This window comes from Dipodomys ordii, unplaced genomic scaffold, assembly GCF_000151885.1.
Source record: "Dipodomys ordii isolate 6190 unplaced genomic scaffold, Dord_2.0 Scaffold45, whole genome shotgun sequence".
Classification (NCBI taxonomy): domain Eukaryota; kingdom Metazoa; phylum Chordata; class Mammalia; order Rodentia; family Heteromyidae; genus Dipodomys; species Dipodomys ordii.
This window is the reverse complement of record NW_012267261.1, coordinates 13,724,657-13,744,495: the sequence shown is the minus strand read 5'-3', so window position 1 is coordinate 13,744,495 and position 19,839 is coordinate 13,724,657. Positions and strand designations below refer to the sequence as shown.

Here is a 19,839-nt window from a genome sequence, read left to right as displayed (position 1 = left end):
ATAGTAGAGATCACACCCATGCTTCCACACATGCAAACCAAGTGTTTCACCACTAAACTACGTCCACAGGCTGCTCTTGTAGTTCCATCTTTTCTAGAATGCCTAGGAGTCAAGCAGAATGTAACTTTTTCTGATTAACTTCCTTCATTTAGTGGTATGCCTGTAAAATTTCCTCTGTATTTTTTCATAGTTTGCTAGATCGCTACCTCAGCTGAGATAGGACATCAATTTATTTATCCATCCACCTGCTGAAGGAATCATGGATTCAGTAAAGCAAGTCTATCGCTAAGAGGCATGGACATCATCCAATGAATTAGGGGCCTAACTAGAACAGAAGATGGATCAGGGAAGAATCCACTGATTCAGATCTAGAAAAATCCTCATAGACATAATCAGGGGAAAAAATGTTTAAGTACCTATAGTACTCTAATTTATGCAGAAAGTTAATAGTCATCACTGATGACTATTATTCAATAAAATATTATCTATTTCTTCTTAAATGGGTTTGGAAGATTGTGTCTTTCAAGGAATTGGTCCACTTCAACTAGGTTATTAAATTTGTGGGCACAGAGTTGTTCATAGTAATCCTTATCAGAGATAAATTTTAAATATAACAAGTCTTATCCAAAAGGGCAAGCATGGTGATTCACACTTGTAATCCTGCTAATCACTAGGCAGAGACAGAAAGATTACAGTTCATAGCCAGCCAATCTGAACAAGTTAGTCAGATCCTATCTCCAAACCAGGTATGTGGATCCAAACCTATGATACATGGGGAGTGGCAGTTTAAAGTCAGCTGGTGCAAGTCAGTACCTAAAAAAATAAACTAAAAGCAAAAGAACTGGGGCACAGCTCAAGTGGTTATTGTGCTTTGTATTATGCTTGCCTAGCAAGCACAAGTCAATGAGTCCACCCTAGTTATACACACACACACACACACACACACACACACACACACAGAGGCATGCACATCCACATGCACACATATACGTACCTGTAATAACAATGTTCTTTCTCATCTCAGACTACATTATTTCCTGAATAATCACTTACTTTATAGGAAATGTATTTTATTTTAGTCTTAGTTCTAAGTCTTTTAATGCTTATGGCCAAATTTCTTTTTTAACATATTTTTATTATAAGTATCTGTACAAAGGAGTTGCCATTCAACAAAGCAGTTTATGAATACATGACACCCTTTTCAAAATTCTCATCCATCCCCCACATTTTTTTAATTGTGCATTGAATTTTATTACTGCATTCTCTCACCCACCCCCTCCTCTCTTCATTCATCTACCATCTCTCTCCCCTTGACTCCAAGTACCCAATTCCTGGTGTTTATTTTCTTGAATTGTGAGTTATTCGTTCTAAGGAACTCACATTGTTTTGAGTTCTCCCCTCTATCTACCATATGTCAGTTAATTTGTGAATACTTACATACCACCTGAAATTTTTACATATATTTATAAATTACTTCTAGCTTCCACACATGAGAGAGAACATACAATCTTTGTCATTCCAGGCCTGCCTTACTTCATTTAACATGATTTTACCCAGGTCCTTTCATTTTTCATAAATGATGCAATATCATTCTTTCCAATGGATCAATAAAAATCTACTGTGTGCATATATACCACATTTTCTTGATCCCTTCATCTACTGAGGGGCATCTGGGCTGATTCCATCACTTGGCTGTGGTGAATAGTGCTGCAACAAACTTAGTTGTACAGGTGGCCTTACTCAGTTTGTAATCTTTTAAATGCCAAGAATAGAATTGGAGCACAGAGTAACTCTATGTTTAGTTTTGTGAGGAACATCCATATTGCTTTCCAGAGTGGTTGAACATGTTCACATTCCTACCAACTGTGTATTTGAGTTCCTTTTCACCTAATCTGAGCCAGCATCTATTATAGTTTGTATTTTTGATAATGGCAACTCTAACTGGAGTGAGGTAGAATCTGTGTTGTTTTGATTTGCATTTCCTTCATGGCCAGAGATGTTGAATATTTCTTCATGTGTCTGATGACCATTTTCACTTCTTCTTCTGAGAAGTCTCTATTTAGCCTGTTTGCCCATTTATTAATTGGTTGTTGATTCTTTGAGGGTTTAGCTCTCTGTATATTCCTGATTTTAAGCTATTGTTTAACATATACCTGACATATGGTTTGTTGTTGGGGCTGGGAAGATGGCTCAGTGGTAGAGTACTTGCTTTGCATGCATGAGGCCCTGGGTTCAATTCCATAGCATCACATAAGAAAAAGCCAGAAGTGGTGCTGTGGCTCAAATGGTAGAGCGCTAGCCTTGAACTGAAGAGCTGAGGGACAGCACCCAAGCCCAGAGTTCAGGTCCCATGACCGACACATACAAAACAATGGGTTGTTGTTTGTTGTTGTTGTTGAGTGTGGGGCTTGAACTCTGGGCCTCAGCACTGTAGCTCAGCTCTTCAGCTCAAAGTGAGTGCTCTACCAATTGAGCCACAGCGCCACTTCTGGTTTTTCTGATGGTTTATTGGAGATGATAGTCTCACGGAGTTTCCTACCCAAGCTGGCTTTGAACCATGATCCTAAAATCTCAGCCTCCTGAGTAGCTAGGATTACAGGTGTAAGCCACCAGCACCCAGCATGGCAAAATGTATTTTAAACACACTCTTCTGCTAAAGTTATTTGCCATTAATTTGCCTGCTTTTGAGTAGGGAAAGTTATTTCTACTTTACACAGCAGTGACCTTCCACCAGTGACTTTGGTGGCAGGTGCCCTGTCTATAGACTAAATTAGAGAATTACTTACAACATTTTATTACCAGCTTGAGCAGAGTAAAGTAACGAGCATTCCTCTCTCTGTGGACATTACTCTTTCCACTTCTTTTTTTTTTGGGGGGGGGTCCGGTCGTGGGGCCTGAACTCTGGGCCTGGGCACTGTCCCTCAGCTCTTCAGCTCAAGGCTAGTGCTCTACCACTTGAGCCACAGCGCCACTTCCGGCTTTTTTTCTTTTTGCTTATGTGGTGCTGAGGAATTGAACCCAGGGCCTCAGGCATGCAAGGCAAGTGCTCTACCACTGAGCCACCTTCCCAGCCCCTCGTTCCCCTTCTTAATCTTAGCTGCTCAGCCTGGCACAGTTCATTAGGAAGCAAGTTCATTAGGAAGCCATTTCATTAGGAAGTACTAGCAAAGTAAGTTTGGTTTACAGTGACTGAAAAACCTTCCTTCTAAAATCAAAAGTGCTAAAATACAAAAGTGGAAGTTCAGAGGAAAAGGAAATCCTAAAGTTAACACTGCTTATTCTGCAATCACTTGCAAATCATTTCTTTTCTGGTGTTTCTCAGAATCATGGCTAGCTGACACCCCAAACATCTCTATAGCATTTCTTAGGAGGTAAGAAAAGGGCAAATCTCAACAAAAGGGGAGGTTAACGGTCAGATATGGTGAAGAACAGAATCCATCACAATCACTGTCACCGAGACCACTATACTTGCTCAAGAGGAAAGAGGGAAGAAGGGGACTTACGCATACATTGTAACTAAATTTGGTGGTTTCATTTTTCCATTTTCTTACTTTATCACATGGCACTCAAGGATGACTTACATGAGGACTACAGACAGGAATCCTGTAGTCACACACTTCATTAGTCTCCAACTTTCTCTCTAGGATGAGAGGATATGAGCCAAAAGACATAGAAAGTATCTCAAAGGCGTGAGTACACATCCCCTATAGCTAACTTCAAGAAGGATGAACATTTGAGTTTTGAAACTTCTGCAACTGGAATGAATTCAGAAATAAAGAATATTAGATTTAATTGCAGTGAGTAGAAAGCTGATTGACCAGCTCAATCAGTGATGTGAAAGATTAAGAGGGTTATCTTCTAATCGATGCTCCCCAACACTTCATTATTACCAAAAGCACCAATATTATAATAAAATGAAGCACAAGGACTGATGAGCAGAAGACAGTTATTTATTAGTGACAAAGTCTGTCCCAGGCATTGTCCCAAGCATTGTGGGGAACACAAAAGCAGCAAGTGTGATTCTCTACATTAATGTCAGGCATCATCTCAATCCATCAATCCCACATGCTAACTCTCCTGCTTCTCTTGACAGAAATTTAACTTGTGCTGAATTTTATGGACTTACAAACAGTACATAATATTTATGAAAGAGACAGGTGGGACACACAACCATTTTCACTAGTGTTTAGGGCTGCACTTTGGAGGTAACGCCCAGATAAGATAAAAAAAAATACACATAAGCCACCTGCCCTCCCACTGTGTGGTAGGTTTTCCTTTGAACAGGGACTAAAGTTACAATGATTATGGAACAACTCTACATGGGAAAAACAAGACCACAAGTAAGATGCCTGATTCAGATTACAGATGATGCTGGTTTGGCTCCAAAATGGAAGGCTGTGCACAGCCCAAGTCATCTGTGGGGCAAAAAAAAAAAAATGATGGAATGGTAAGGGATTTTGTCCTTCTGACTGAAAACCACTGAGATGTATGTCAGGCAGGAACCAGAAATGAGTTCCTCCCAGAAAAATTATCAAGTATGCCTCATAAATAGAACCATAGGTGAATGATGTTAATCCAGGGACAAGGTGACCTCACCAAAGGTATGCCTACCAAAGCCCATGTTAGCACTACTGGAGAAGGACAGAAACAACTGTGACTATTAAGATGTTTCCCTCAGATGGGATAAAAAGACAATTGGAGTTGGACGTTGTTAGGAAAGTATGCCCTGAAGAAGTCTTGGTTAGAACCAACAGCTGTGTGTGTGTGTGTGTGTGTGTGTGTGTGTGTGCATACAAGCGTGAATGCACCTATATTAATAAATGCATGTGTGCGTGCATGTGTGGCTGAAACATTGCTGCTGCTGCTTTGAGTAACTAGTTATTTTGATTCTGTCCTACTAAGTGAAAACCATTTTTTTGAGCATCATAATATTTTTTATTGTGAAAATACCATACATAGGGGTTACAATTACATGGGCAAGATAATGAGTACATTTCTTATCAAGCATTGTTTCCCCTCCTTTGTTTCCCATCTCCCCACACACACACCCTTCCCCCCCCCCCCGCCAAACTTGTACAGTTCTTTTTTCAACATAACGACTTGTACATCTCATTGTTGCAATGGGTCCAACTGAATCCCTATTTAAACGACTTGTTTTTTCCCTTCCCCTCCACAAATTATACCAACATCAAATACAGTGAAAGCAGGGGTTATACCGTGGGAGAGGGACATACAAAGCAACAAAGAAATCATCTTATAAATATGTTAGAAACAATCACAAGAAAGAAAAAACATTTGAATATTATCTTGGGGTTCATTTCCCCTAACATCAACTTATCTGACCTTTTCTGCTTGTCTCAGACATATACTAGCTATTGCAAATAAGGGAAACCATGGGGCCTATGTTTCTTTGGGCCTGGCTTACTTCACTTAATATAATTTTTTCCAAGTCTTTCCATTTCCTAACAAATGGGGCAATGTCATTCTTTCTGACAGAGGCATAGAATTCCATTGTGTATAGATACCACATTTTCTTGTTCCATTCATCTAATGAGGGCCATCTGGGTTGGTTCTATATCTTAGCTATGGTAAGTAATGATGCAATAAACATAGTTGTGCTGGGAGCTTTAGTATGGTTTTGTTTGTGATCATTTGGGTAAATGCCCAAAAGTGGGATTGCTGGGTCATAGGGGAGCTCTATGTGGAGTCTTTTGAGGAACCTCCATACTGCTTTCCAAAGTGGTTGAACAAGTTACACTTCCACCAACAATGCAGTAAGGTTCCCTTCTGTCCACATCCCCTCCAGCATCTGTTGTTATTAGAGTTCTTGATTATAGCCATTCTAACTGGGGTGAGGTGGTATCTCAATGTTGTTTTGATTTGCATTTCTTTTATGGCTAGGGAGGTTGAGCATTTCTTCATGTGTCTATTGGCCATCCTTCTTTCCTCTTCAGAGAAGTTTCTCTTTAAGTCATTAGCCCACTTATTTATTGGGCAGTTGTTTCTTTGAGGATTTTGGGGATTTAATTTTTTGAGTTCCAGGTATATTTTAGATATGAGATCCTTGTCCATTGTATGGCTAGTGAAGATCTTCTCCCAATCTGTGGGCTGAAAACCATTATTTAAACACAACAGAGTTCACTCTTTTGGAAGTTTATCTTCACATTCATCCAACCCTAATTCATGTAATACTTCCTTCTTTTTTTTTTTATTCAGAGAAAGGGTCTTGCCGGGCGCCAGTGGCTCACACCTGTAATCCTAGTTACTCAGGAAGCTGAGATCTGAGGATCACAGTTCAAAGCCAGCCTGGGCAGGAAAGTCTGTAGCTCAAGTGGTACAGAACTAGCCTTGAGCTGAAGAGCTGAGGGGCAGTGCTCAGGCCCAGAGTTCAAGCCCCACGACTGACAAAAAAAAAAGTAGTAAGGGTCTTGCATCAATCAAGATGCACTGTATTCATTAGCTGACATGGTGAAATGAAACTCCTCTGTACCACTACTTGAAAATAATAAAAATAAGCCAGGTGCTGGTGACTCACACCTGTAATCCTAGCTACTTGGGATGCTGAGATCTGAGGACTGTGGTTCAAAGCCAACCTGGGAAGAAAAGTCCCCATGAGACTCCTACTCAAAAACTGGCTCAAATGGTGGAGTGTTAGCTAGTGCGAAGAGGCTCAGGGACAGCACCCATGCCTTGAGTTCAAGCCCTACAACCAACAAAAACGATGATGATGATGATGATGATAATTTTTTAAAGGGGGGGAAGGCAGGTTCTTGTTCTTGTTATGTAACTTACTTCAAATTCCCTTTTTGTATCACACTATTTATGTTGTTACTGGCATGATTATGTTTCAGTAGCACACATTCTTTCCTAAGACCTCCAAATGATTATTAGCACTGGTGGCTCATCCCTGTAATCCTAACTATACTCAGGAGGCTGAGATCTGAGGATTGTAGTTTAAAGCTAGGCAGGAAATTCCATGAGACTCTTATTTCTAATTAACCACCAAAAAGCTGTAAATAGAGCTGTGGCTCTAGTAGGAGAGCACTAGCCTTATATAAGAAAGCCCAGGGACAGTGCCTGGGCCCTGAGTGCCAGCCCCAGGACTGGTATAGAAGGAAAAGGAAAAGGAAAGGAAATGTTAAAATAACTTACTCTAGTTGTAAAGTACTCAGTGTAGGTCACTGGTGGGACCATTTATGGAAAAAGGATTTATATGTGGAAGAGGTATTTGGGGAAAGATGACTTTGTCAATTCTAGACACTAAATTTGAAGCTTCTGCAGACAGAGGGAAAATGCCTAAATATAGAAATACAGGTAATAGCAAGGTCTAGAAATCACAAACAAGTACATGAGCCATAGGAGAGAAAATTCAAGTAAAAAACCAAACACACAAGTTAGAACTATGTGAGCCCACACACGAGGCAGAAGGGGTACTGGAGTGTCCCTGGAGTCAGAAGAAAAGAGAAAATAAAAAGGGGAAATCACAGACATAAAAACATAGAAAGTGGCTGGCCTATGCTGGGGAGGAGGGGAGGGTGAGAGATGACAGGGAGGGCTCATCTACCTCAGAAATAAAAGGCATTGCTACATCATGAAAATAAAAACAACACAGAAAGTGAATTTGTATGTTCAGGTCAAGTTAACATGAAACCTGAAAGATGACCACACTTGAGTGGGTTGCTGATGGTCTTTCCACAAACAAGCCACCGAAGAGCAGGAGCCCAGAGGACACTGCTGACACACAGGACCCCAGCACTGGAAACCACACCGCCCCTGCAAGCAAACCCAAGTGGGGACCCCACTTTGATGATCTCAACCACCTGCCTTAAGGTCAGCTGTGACCCTTGTTTTTAAAAGGATTAAAGGATCCTATTGAACACCTGAATAAGAATCTAATGAGGTAAACATCAAGATTACATATCTTTAACAAGGTCATTTTACACAAACTAATGTATTTGAGGACAAAGGTACTGTATGCTCTTCAAAGACTATTCCAACACTAGCCTTCTGTCTGTCAATAGACTGTGTCTCTGAAAACAAGATACTATGATTATTAAATTCACCCAAGAGCCAGAAGTTACTTTAAAAACACACAATAATAATGTGAAAGACTAGGGGCAGAAGTACTTTTTCATTTCAATCTGACCCTGAAGCAGCTTTGTACTGAGAAGAATGACATTGATGGGTAACAAGGAGACTCAGGGAGATGAGCGGTGGGCCTGGTAAAGCTATCTAAAACAAGAATGAAAAGGGGAAGAGTTGTGTTTTATAGTAATGAGTAAATAGTAATGAATAGTAATGAAGCTCCAGGTTACTATCATTAATTATATTAGAAAAAAACATTCAGGCCAAGTGCAGTGGTACACACCTATAATCCTAGTCATCAGGAGATGGAGGTAGAATCATCCAAAGTTCAAGCCCAGAACTGACTTGTCAATACAAATTGGCCTGTCACAAATATAAATATTCAGTTTATTACCTTTCTTTTGGCTTGGAAATCACCTTATAATTCTATTTACAGAAACAAAGAATCAATGTTTTTATTTGTAAAGAGAAACAGAGAATCAATGTTTTCTCCCCTCAGGGAGGCCATAATTTTAATTAATATCCCCTAATTGACATTGACTTTTATTGATGACAGTCTTATGACAGGCCGCTACTGCCAAGCTTCCTGGGTAAGGCACCCAGTGAGCTCAACCATTTGTTTTTTAGCGGGATCCGTCTCAGTAATGATTTTATATCTCAGAATATGACAACATCTGCTCATTTCTCTTGGGTTCTTCCAGTTATCCCCTCTTGCCTTAACCCGAGCAGTCTGTTGGAAAAGAGTTTTGAAGTATCATGACACTCCACATCTACAAAAAAATGCTTTGCAGATTTTAACATAGAAACACTCGGAAATAAATCAAGAAATGTGGAAGGTCTTACCTGTATGTGTGTACTCTGTACTAATAATCACGGTGTTTCATAGGCCATTTAATCTACACGTGGCTACAGTGAGTACAACAAAGGAAGATGAAAAAGAAAAAGAAGAGGATCAGAATGGAAGACTTCCCACTAGCAGGCCGCAGGCTGAAAAGAGTCTGGAAACACTAGTTTAATGTAAATACACACTTTACGGCCAACAGAAATTACTTATAGGAAGAAAAGCTGAGAGATGGATGAGATACAATGAAAAGAAGGCAAGACATTTTACCATTTTTACTAACCATTAGATTTTTCTTACACTTGGAGTAACCGGCTTGTTTCATAAGTAACCCACCTCTTTAAACGTTCAAATAGAAGATGGGCCAGGTGCTGGAGGCTCATGCCTGTAATCCTAGCTACTCAGGAGGCTGAGCTCTTAGGATCACAGTTCAAAGCCAGCCAAGGCAAGTAAAGTCCATGAGACTCTTATCTCCAATTAACCACCAGAAAACCAGAAATAGTGCTGTGGCTCAAGTGGTACAGCACTCATCTTGAACTGAACAGCTCAGAGATGGTGCTGAGGCCCAGAGTTCAAACCCCACAATTGACACCCCCCCCCGCCTCAAAAAAAGAAGATGGGTGCCAATCACTCATATCTGTAATTCTAGCTATTCAGGATGCTGAGATCTGAAGAATCATGGCTCAAAGTAAGCCCAGGTAGAACATTTTGCTACACTCAAATCTCAAAAAAACAAAAAGGATAGGCAGCATGGCTCAAACGGTAGAGCAAGCAGAAGACTCTGAATTCAAACTCCAGTACCTGCCCCTCAAAGAATCACTTTTGAATTATTCCATTCAAAGAAAAAGCTTAACCTAATTGATAACTTGCAAAGACCCATTCAAGTGTCTGAAACTCTTGTTTGGAAATATAGCCTAAAAGTCTATTTCACTCTCAAAATCCCATAGCTCGAGAGAGTGGGATGTCTGGCTTTGAAGCTGATAGCAACAAAAGAGTGAATTTAAAATGGATGATGTTGAGAAAGGCATGAAGATTTTTGTTCACAAGTGTACTTAGTCCCATAATGTTGAAAAGGCAGGCAAGCACAAGACTGGGCCTAATCTCCATGGTCTGTTTGGTCAAAAGACAAGTCAAGCAGTTGGATTCACTTACACAGATGCCAACAAGAGCAAAGGTATCATCTGTGGAGATGATACATTGATGGAGTATTTGGAGAATCTCAAAAAGTACATCCTTGGAACAAAAACGATCTTCACTGGCATTAAGAAGAAGAAAAAAAGGGAAGATCTGATAGCTTATCTCAAAAAAAGCTACAAATGAGTAATAACCACTGCCTTATTTATTGCAAAACAAATGTCTCATGGCTTTTTAATGTGTACAGTAATTCAACTGATCTCTAATATCAGATTTCAGATCATGAATGGCTCACAGAATATTTTTGGATGGTCCTAATTTAAGTAAAACTGGCTTGTGGTTAAGTGAATATGATCTTTTAAAAATACTGTCATTTTCTCCCTTGCAACTTTTCAGCAAGATAGGGAATAATACCATCTCCAAGTCTGTCAAAGATTGGTTTTATATTTAGATTTATAAAGCTAATTATGAGAACATCTTTAAATACTGAGGAAATCCCTTCACTGTTTCAGAATCAAGCAAAAGTAACCTGTTTGAATTTTTGATCATTAACCTGCTAAAGGCAATGGCTTGAAGATGGGGAAGCAACGTCTATACTTTTGGTCTTGACTATGTCAATTTAATTAGAATTCACTGCCTCTAAAATCTGCCTTATACTTATTAAAAGGCATTTTAGTGTGGCTTATGTATAAATGTTAAATAAAGAATATTTAACACTTGTCAAAAATAATCCTATAGCTCATAGCTAGCCTCAGAATACAATAACAATAGTTCACATGGTTGAGATTGGCAATAGAATGCCCTTAGCATGCTCAACTGTAATATTACTTGGAAGTTAAAAACCACACATGCACCTATGTTGACCATTTCCATATGTACTTACTGAACCTTCACAATTGGCATTAATGAGGTCACTATTGTAATTTCCATTTCCATTTTCCACAGATGAGGAAACAGCTCTAAAGGTTAAATGCTGTGGAGCTAAAGCCACATGGTTATCTGTGGCAGAAAAGGGTATGAGAAAGCATATTACAACTATTTTGCCCTACACCACAAGCTCCTTGATGAGTATGGCTGAGTTATCTGGCTTATCTTAATTGCTTAATTTTATGCAAGCTAAAAATCAGAATGATGTGGTAAGTCTTGCAAAAGATATCTAACTTCTCAGGTTTTTTTCCATGCTCAAGATTTTGACATTGTGGGAAGGGATGGTAGGGGAAAAACAAAGGAGGGGGTAACAATGCTGGATAGGAAATGTACTCATTACCTTACTCATGTAACTGTAACGTTACTCTCTGTACAGTTATCTTTACAATAAAAAAATAAAATAAAAAGAATTTGACAGTGTGCTTACTAGGCAGCAGAACTAAAAATAAAAATTTCACCTCCGTATCATGTATCTTCGGGGTCAGATACAAGGATTTACAGGTTCTGGTTAGTACAAAGGCAACATGAAGAAGCACATCAAACATACCAAGCATCTGTACACATAAAAAGCAGCCAAACCACATTAATAGCACTCAGATGTAGGTTTAAATTTAAGAAAGTCAACTGAAAAAAAATGCCTTATCCTATTATTTTTATCTGCTCTCTTCTTTTATAGGCTGAGTGTCTATGCAAGCAGACCAGCAAACAAAATCTCCCTCTCCTCTTCCTATCTCCAGGACATCTGGGAACACAGCAGGCTCTGCCTACCCAGGAGGTGGTAACAGCCCCACTCTCTTACTAGCTTCTGTAATTCCACCTACAAGATAAGCAAATAAAGGGAAATGAAAGGAAGAGAAGGTACACTTTCAAGTTAGCTCAGGATTTTGAGAGAGAGGTCGAACTTAACCATATTGCAAGATTCTCACTGAGATAAATTCTAAAAGGTTCCTAAACAAAAATAAATGTCAAGAACATCAAAATTATTAAACTGAAAGGAAAATTAATATATGAAGTCCTTCATGTAAGTGCCGAGATAGTTCACTCATCACTTCCAAGAGAAAAATGTTTATGGAAGCCACTGATAATATGATCTGTGTTAAATTTCTTGTCTAGTTTTTCCACACAGTCTCTACCAACATTTTTTGGTGGACTGATTCTTCAAAACAATCTCACTTTGAACAGCTACTTATCAACTGTACAAACCCAAATCAGCTTTTAAAAACTTAAGGAAAGCCTTTCTAAAAGAAATTGCTTCTACCTTCTGCCACCCATCCATCGCTGTGTCACACTGGAACTTCTGGTAACAACCTCTTCAGCTCTGGCTCTTTGATCCCTGTTTATCAGGTTTCAATTAGATGTTATTTCTTTTTAATGATAATTTTATTATCTTTAAGTAGTTGTACAAAGGGGTTCGCATTCAACAAATCAGTTTATAAGTACAATGCATTTTGACCATTGTCACCCCTTTTGTGACTTCGTAATCTTCTCAACCACCCCACTTTCACACCCATTCCTTACCAAAGCACTCTGTGCCTTTTCTTCTCAGCAAATAAGCGATAAGAAAGCAAATGAATAAAGTGAATTTCACCGTTTTCTTTTGTAGAAGTTTGTCTGCTTTGTTTTAATATGCACTGGCAAGAAATGCCGCTGACTAAGGTAGATTCTTGCTTCTTATTCCCACTGAGCACACTGCAATGAGCTTACTGTGATATGGGCTAGCTTCAGGGTCATGACCAGTAGGAAACTGTGTTTTGTTTTGTCTTTGAGAGCCTCTCAACCAACAGAACCTCAAATGTGTAGATTAAGCTCATTATTTGTAAAGATCACTTGAGTTTTTACAATATTAGGTATACTACATATTTTTACATGTGTAAAAAGATGCCATTTCATAAGTTATCTGTAAAGAAGGGCATGTGGCCTACTTGTACAAAACAGGTTTTGTGTTCTTCTGTGATTGTGGGGAAACCCAGTGGGCGACTGGGGGAGGTAGTAAAGGAGAACAGAATGAGATTCCTGTGTGCTGAAGCCTCTTGAGTTTCAGTTCCTTCCTTCCCCAGGCGTCCAGCCTACTCTGGGCCCCCAAGGAATTATCATAGCCAGAGAGGTCATATGGGGAAAGGAGATACAGCCTCTTCCAACTCTAAGGAGAAAGTCCCTTTGTGTGGAAACATCCCTACCACTGAATAAAAAAATTAAAAGCACAGAATGAGACAGGAACCCAGTGTTGTTTCAAACATGAACATCCAACACAGAACAAGAATCTATAACAAAGCTACCTCATTTGAAGCTGTAAGTGTCCAAGAGGTATCTTAATAGTAGAAGATATTTTTTCAGAATTATGAAATATTACCCAGCACACAACTGTCTCTTCATCCCTATAATAATTGAGCAAGTGTTGACCTATGATGCCCCATTCTAAAGGCTTCCTCGCCAGCATATACTAGTGCATTATAAGCAGTCAGAGTACTTATTTAGCCACCTCTTTGTAAGTGACACTTGAAAAATTAACACCATCAAGCTTTCTAAAAATAGAGCAAATCAGCTTTGTTTTACTTGTCAGACATGCAGAGTACATCCACCCACTAACTGCTTCTTTAAGTACAAAAGTGCTAGAGATAGAGAATTACATAAAGAATAAAACAAAGATCAAATTCATCTGCTTATACAATGTAAACAGCAATGGCTTCTACCCTATTAATTAACAAATAACCCTTCAGTCTCTAGGCCCCCATATGCTAGTGCTCAATAGAGCACAAGAAAAATATAGAGCATGCCCTTGTTCCTAAGAAGCGTATCAATATATTGAGAAAAAGAACTAAAGGCCATGGAACACCAACAACAACAATAATATTAGTAATAATCAAGGAACAAATAGCACAATGTAACTAGGGACTAAGTGGTATTATAATTTTTTTTAAACCCAGACTACTATGAGTTTGAAAGCAAAGGTATAAAAAGTAGTTGAATTTGAACTGAACTTTACAAACAGGAAGGGCTTAGAGAGGTAAAGAGAGTAAGATGACAACTCAGGTCTGGAAATGAGAGGCTAACAACAGGGGTTGGGGGAGACCCTAACTCTGCAAAACTATGTCCAAGCCATGCCCTCCTGAGAGCCTCCTGGCTGCAAGCTGCAGATGAGAGACGGCGGGGCAAGCAAGACTGCAACAGCCATGGTGGCAAAGCACAAGTTCAGCGGTGCGAGGAGCCAGGTTATTTTTATATAAGTGCCCTGCATTTTCGTTTTGAGGCCCCCATTCTGCTAAATGATAGAACCTCAAGGTAATCTCAGTGCCTGGCTTCTCCTTGCTCAGGTTTATATCTAAATTCTACAGGATAATCAAATGCTAGAATCTCGAGTTAAGGAGCAGGAGGTGTGTGAAATCCTTGGGCTTTATTTAAAGAATAAAAAAAGATCTAGCTCTTCCAGCAGCTGGACTACCTAGATGCACCTGAAAGAGATGCTGGGGTCCCACTGCTCCCCAGGACAAAAGGGTGGGAGTTTTAACAGAGTTAGGGCACTGGTAAATACAGTTAAGGCAATGTTACTCGCAAACCCTTACTGTGAGCACTTCCTATGCCATTCTTCCTTTAAGTGTACTTAGATGTTTGGGCATTGGAAAGGCACCTAACTCCCCAATCAACTGCTGGTAGGCCCTTCCCTGAGATGCAATGTCTGAAGAATTGCTATCAAGGCAGCAGCTTCTGTGCCCAAAGAACAACTCCAGCTCCAGAAGGCACTGCCCCAGCAAGCAACTTATACCAGACTTGTGTCACCACAGCTGCCACTTCCACCCCAGCCAAGGAGCTCCCCATCTGGCCCAGCAGACCTGTGGATGATAATAGAGACTGAGGCATGATTGGTGCAAATGCAACCCTCATTTGCATGAGGCTTGATTGGGGTGCAGACATCCCTGTCACAACTCCTCTAGCAATCTAAGCTCAACACACTTTGTGAGCAGCTGGGAGATACCCTCCCAGGGCTGTCTCTGTCCCTCTGGTGCTGTGATATTATTAGGTTCCAATAAAGACTTTTCTTGAGTTCCCTGTCCTACATTTGATTCCCATCATTAGCATTTCATCTGAGCTGGTCACAAGAAGAAACAGTGGCTGGTACCTTCCCCAGTGCTTCCAGGTGGCAGAGCATCAGTGGGAGCCATTTCAACCCTGTCCCTCCCAGTGAAAATTACATAGTGGAGGTTCCCACAACAGCAAGGAATATTGGTATAGGTAGAGCCACCACCTGCAGCATGAACAGAACTAACATCAGGACAATAGTGGCAATAGTGGTAGAGAAGCCAACACAGTGGTAGTGACAGTGATGGAGGGGGAGGGGAGAAGAAGACTTGAAAGACTGATGGAGGCAATCAGGGACAAAAGAAATAGAGCAAGGGAGAGAGTGAAGACTGTGAAGCCTGGGGGAGTCTGTCAAGTACTCCTGACCAAGCCCGATACAAGAGCTGTAACATTCTTGAGACCAGCCCCCAAGTCTTCACACCCTATGTTGCCATCCTCACTGACACAGGCCCAGACCCATCTCTCACATACCTAGACCCCTTCCTTCCTCCTCCTCATCCCTGCCATATACTTTCTGCAAGTCTGGTTCTCTCGTGGCTGTCCACACCCTACTGGGCACACAAGTATCTCCTCATTGACACTAAAGGAAAGAGATCCTTGCTGTGAGAATTGTCCCTAGTTCCTCTACCTGGACAGCTCCCTCTACTCCACTGTTCCCCAGGCATGCCAGGAGCACAGAGCATGGATCTCTACATCACTACAAAGCTCTTCTTTTCTGAGGACATGAAGAACTGATTTGGATTCTTGTGGGTCAGTTCCCCTCGTACTTGGAACTACAAATAAAACTCTAAATTCAAGAAACTGGCTCTTGTAATATGGGATATGCTGTGTTTATGTTTTACTGGGGGAAAAATGTTGGATTTCCAAAAGAAAAAGTGAGCATAAAAGAAGATGATAGGAAAGGGAACTGGCCACACCTCCAACCGTAATCACATCAAGCTAAATAGGGTGCAAAGAGGTTGTGAATGAAGAATAAGCAGGGAGATGTAAAGATACTGGAAGAAAAATCTAGCAATGAGAGGATGTAAATTCACTCTCTGGTTTCCCACCTTTAAGATGAGCACAGCACAACCACCATCAAAACAGAAGCCAGTTTGCACTGCAAAGATTTTTCAGTTGGCTTTGAATTGTGCTCATGTGTTCATGTCCTCAGAAAAGTAGAGCTTTGTAGTGACACAGAGATCCATGCTCTGTGCTCCTGGCATGCCTGGGGAACAGTGGAGTAGAGACAGCTGCCGAGGTAGAGGAACTAGGGACAGTTCTCACAGCAATGAGGAGATACTTGTGTGCCCAGTAGGGTGTGGACAGACAAGAGAGAACCAGACTTGCAGAAAGTATATGGTAGGGATGAGGAGGAGGAAGGAGGGATCCTAGGTATGGGTCTGGACCTGTGTCAGCTAGGATGGAATATGGGGTGTGAAGACTTAGGGGTTGGTCTCAAGAATGTTACAGCTTTTGTACTGGGTTTGGTCAGGAGCAGACTCACCCAGCCTTCATTTTATAGTTTAAGATGGTATAAAATAGCAGCAAAGGGAGCCAGGTACAATGAAGCACTCCTCTAATTCCAGCACTCAAGAAACTAAGGCAGAAATATCCTAAAATCAAGGCTAGCCTGAGCTACATATGAGACCCTGTCTCAGAAAAATTATAATAATAATAATAATAACACAGCAAGATAAATATAATAAAATAACAGCAAAGGGATTCACATGTTATTTTAGGAGTTGGTACTATTGAGTTGTTTCTTAGTAAATACTCACTGCTACCATCTTCAAAGACAAATTTTTTTAACAGTTTCAATAAAGATAAATACAATTGATCTTATTTTATTTAGAAGTTTTTTTTAAAAAATCTTAAAATCTAGTCTCTTATTTCCTAGGAATAAGTACCTGGGTTATTTATTCTCTAAAAAATAATGATAAACTATTTGGGTGAATAAAAGAGCAAAATCAGTGCTGTGGTATGTCTGTAGTTGGGCAGCTGGTCCAGGTAGCCAGCACTGTGGCTGACAATGAGGAGGCAAAAAAGCCTAGAGAAAATTACAGGTGCTCTGGACCATAGATGTACTAATGCTGCCTGACCAGATCTCTCTGCCAATTGAGTTCTCCATCCATCATGGACGCATGAGGAAAACCTAACATTCAGATCTTCTCATCTTGAATTCACAAAAATTATTGGTGATTTAATCCTGTCCATTTGATATTAAAGAAAATGCTAGGAATAAGCCCTCAAATCTCAAGCCTAGATCAAGACTTAATAAGAAGAAGCCCTAAAGCATAAAGTACCAGACTTCCTTTTCTATGGTCTTGTGAAATTTTCCTGATTAGTATTTGCTTTCAATATGCAGAAACAAAACTAGAATTTTAATTAAATATCTTTTATTAAATGTATATCTGGTACTGACAGTATGTTAGCTTAAACATGTCATCCTTTATTCTTAATTTATTTTTTTTAATTTTTTTATTGTGAAAATACTGTACAGAGGGGTTACAATTACATGGGCAAGATAGTGAGTACATTTCTTATCAAGCATTGTAGCCTCCTCCTTTGTTTACCCTTCCCATCCCTTCCCATCCTCCCTCCCCGCCCCCCACCCAATCAGAATGTTCAGGTACAATGACTTTAAAAGATAGGGAATAAGGTTAGCCATTTCTTCTGTCCAGCAACTGTACTTTATTTTCCACTTTCCTTCCAAGCACTTCTACTTAAATAAGGAAATATATTTTAGGATCAAGAGCAAGGCACAGCTGAGCACTGGTAGCTCAAGCCTACACTCTTAAGCTACTTATTCAGCCTAGATCCAGAGCATTGTGGTTCAAAGCTAGCTGGAGCAGAAAAGTCTGTGAAGTCATTTCAATGATAACAAGCAAAATTCTGGGATGGGGGCATGGGTCAAGTGGAACATTTCAATTTACTCAAATTAAAAATATTAAACTATATTTCATCTCATTTCTGCCTTTCCAACTTAATTCTTTTTATGTTTTCCAATAAACGTATAACCTCCTAACCTTAACGCTATCTAGGAACACTAACTTCTTACTCTTGAAGTATGTATGGTTGTCTCTCCTTGCTTAAATGCAGATTCCATAGGGAAAGAATCTTTTTCTTTCTACATTAGAAAATACTACTCAACAGCTAGCTTTTTTAGCTACTTAGTTAATTGTTGTTAAACATATAGACTCCAACTTAATGACTTTAAGAGGTAATTCAAGAATAAATAAGACATTTTCAGAATAGGTAGCCTAGAATCTCACAATCATAAAGCAAAATTAGGTTTTCAATGTCCCCTGAAAAGCCAAAGAAGTGGACACTGTTAATAAAGAATTAATATTTCTTTCTTTAATAATATATATACTATGCCATGAAATAAAATGTTGAAATCTGAAACTTTCAGCCTAAGACCTGGGTGAGTTTCAAGTAAAGATAAAAGGCTCTAGGAAAGACAACAATGTGACTCTTGTCTACTAGCAATGTGGATTTCCATATTTCACCTCTCTTTCTCCCTCTCTACCTCCCTTAGCCCCCCTCCCTGCCTCTCTGGCAGAACTGAAGTCTGAACTCAGGGCTTCAGGCAGTCTCTTTGAGCCCTCCATTTTTGTGTGTCTTTTTTTTTTCCTATTGCTCACTCTTGATCTTTTGTCTCTAGTGTATTGCTCTTTTTGCTGCTCTCTTACCAGGATCTCTCATGGGGCACATGCTGCTCCCAGCAGAGAGCAGACAGAGCTTGTCATATGCAGAGACAGAAGCCAGGCCTTTCCTACCCACCAGCATATGCCAAGCCCAGCAGTGGCCTGGCACACATAAATGAGTCCTGATCTGAATAGAGCAAGGCATAAACAACCCTAGAATTAACCGTTCTGTATCAGGCCCTGGACACACACCCAGAAGTGGAATGCATTCAGTGCATCCAGGATAATTCCCCTCAAAATGAAAGAAATTGGTTTCTTGGTCAAGTGCCTGTGTCAAGAATTTGGTGCCTTGGAATTTGGTGACAGCAGGGCTCTGACCGAAGATTAAACAGAGGGATGTAATAAAGATCCCAGTCAAGTCTTTAAGCTGACTTGTCTGAGTTCCCAAAGACCCGGTGCCACAGCAATTTGAAATTCAAAACAAGTAAGCCATCTTGACTTCTCAAATTTCTTCTACTTCCAAAGACCTGTGCTTCAGTCACTACCAGCATATGGGCACCCACCTACCACGAACAACGATGCTGAGCTCTGTAAGAGACAGTAAGTAGTAGGATACAATTAGGATAATGAGACTAGGTTCTCTTGGGAGAACCAAGGAGAAGGGCAGACTAGACAAGGGTAAGGGAATGTGTAGAGAAGCAGAGCTGAGTATGAACATTTTAAAGACATGGAAGACACTAGACTGGCTGCAAACAGGACTCAGTCAGGAAAGCTATAGAAGATAAAATAGGTCAGTGTGCTTCCAGTTCATCTAATATGTCTGAATAAGAATCTGGCACTGTGGACAATACAAGTCTTTGATAAAGTGCTTGAATGAAAAAGATACAAGGACAGAATGGTATATTGTAAAAAAAAAAAAATACAACTGGTGGCCTGCCACAGTTAGGTTGACTTGGAGTCAATATTGACCTGAGAAGATCAGCTGGAAGAATAACATAATGGCTCAGATTCACTATTCTCACTGAGAATCACCACTGGTGTACCAGCAACTGAAATGAAGAAAAGTAGGTCGAGAAAAAAGCAAAACTGTCAGTTCTTATAAGAAGCCCTTCCAGGTTGTGGGATGACACACAGTCCTAGGAGAACACG

At 40.1% G+C, this 19,839-nt stretch overlaps 1 protein-coding gene and 1 pseudogene across 1 annotated transcript in view; one reads left to right on the top strand and one right to left on the bottom strand.

Moving 5' to 3' along the window:
* Positions 1 to 19,839, bottom strand: part of Igsf11 (immunoglobulin superfamily, member 11) — a 117,310-nt gene that overhangs the window by 47,550 nt on the left and 49,921 nt on the right. The window lies entirely within an intron of this gene.
* On the top strand, positions 9,932 to 10,246 carry LOC105987870 (annotated as a pseudogene).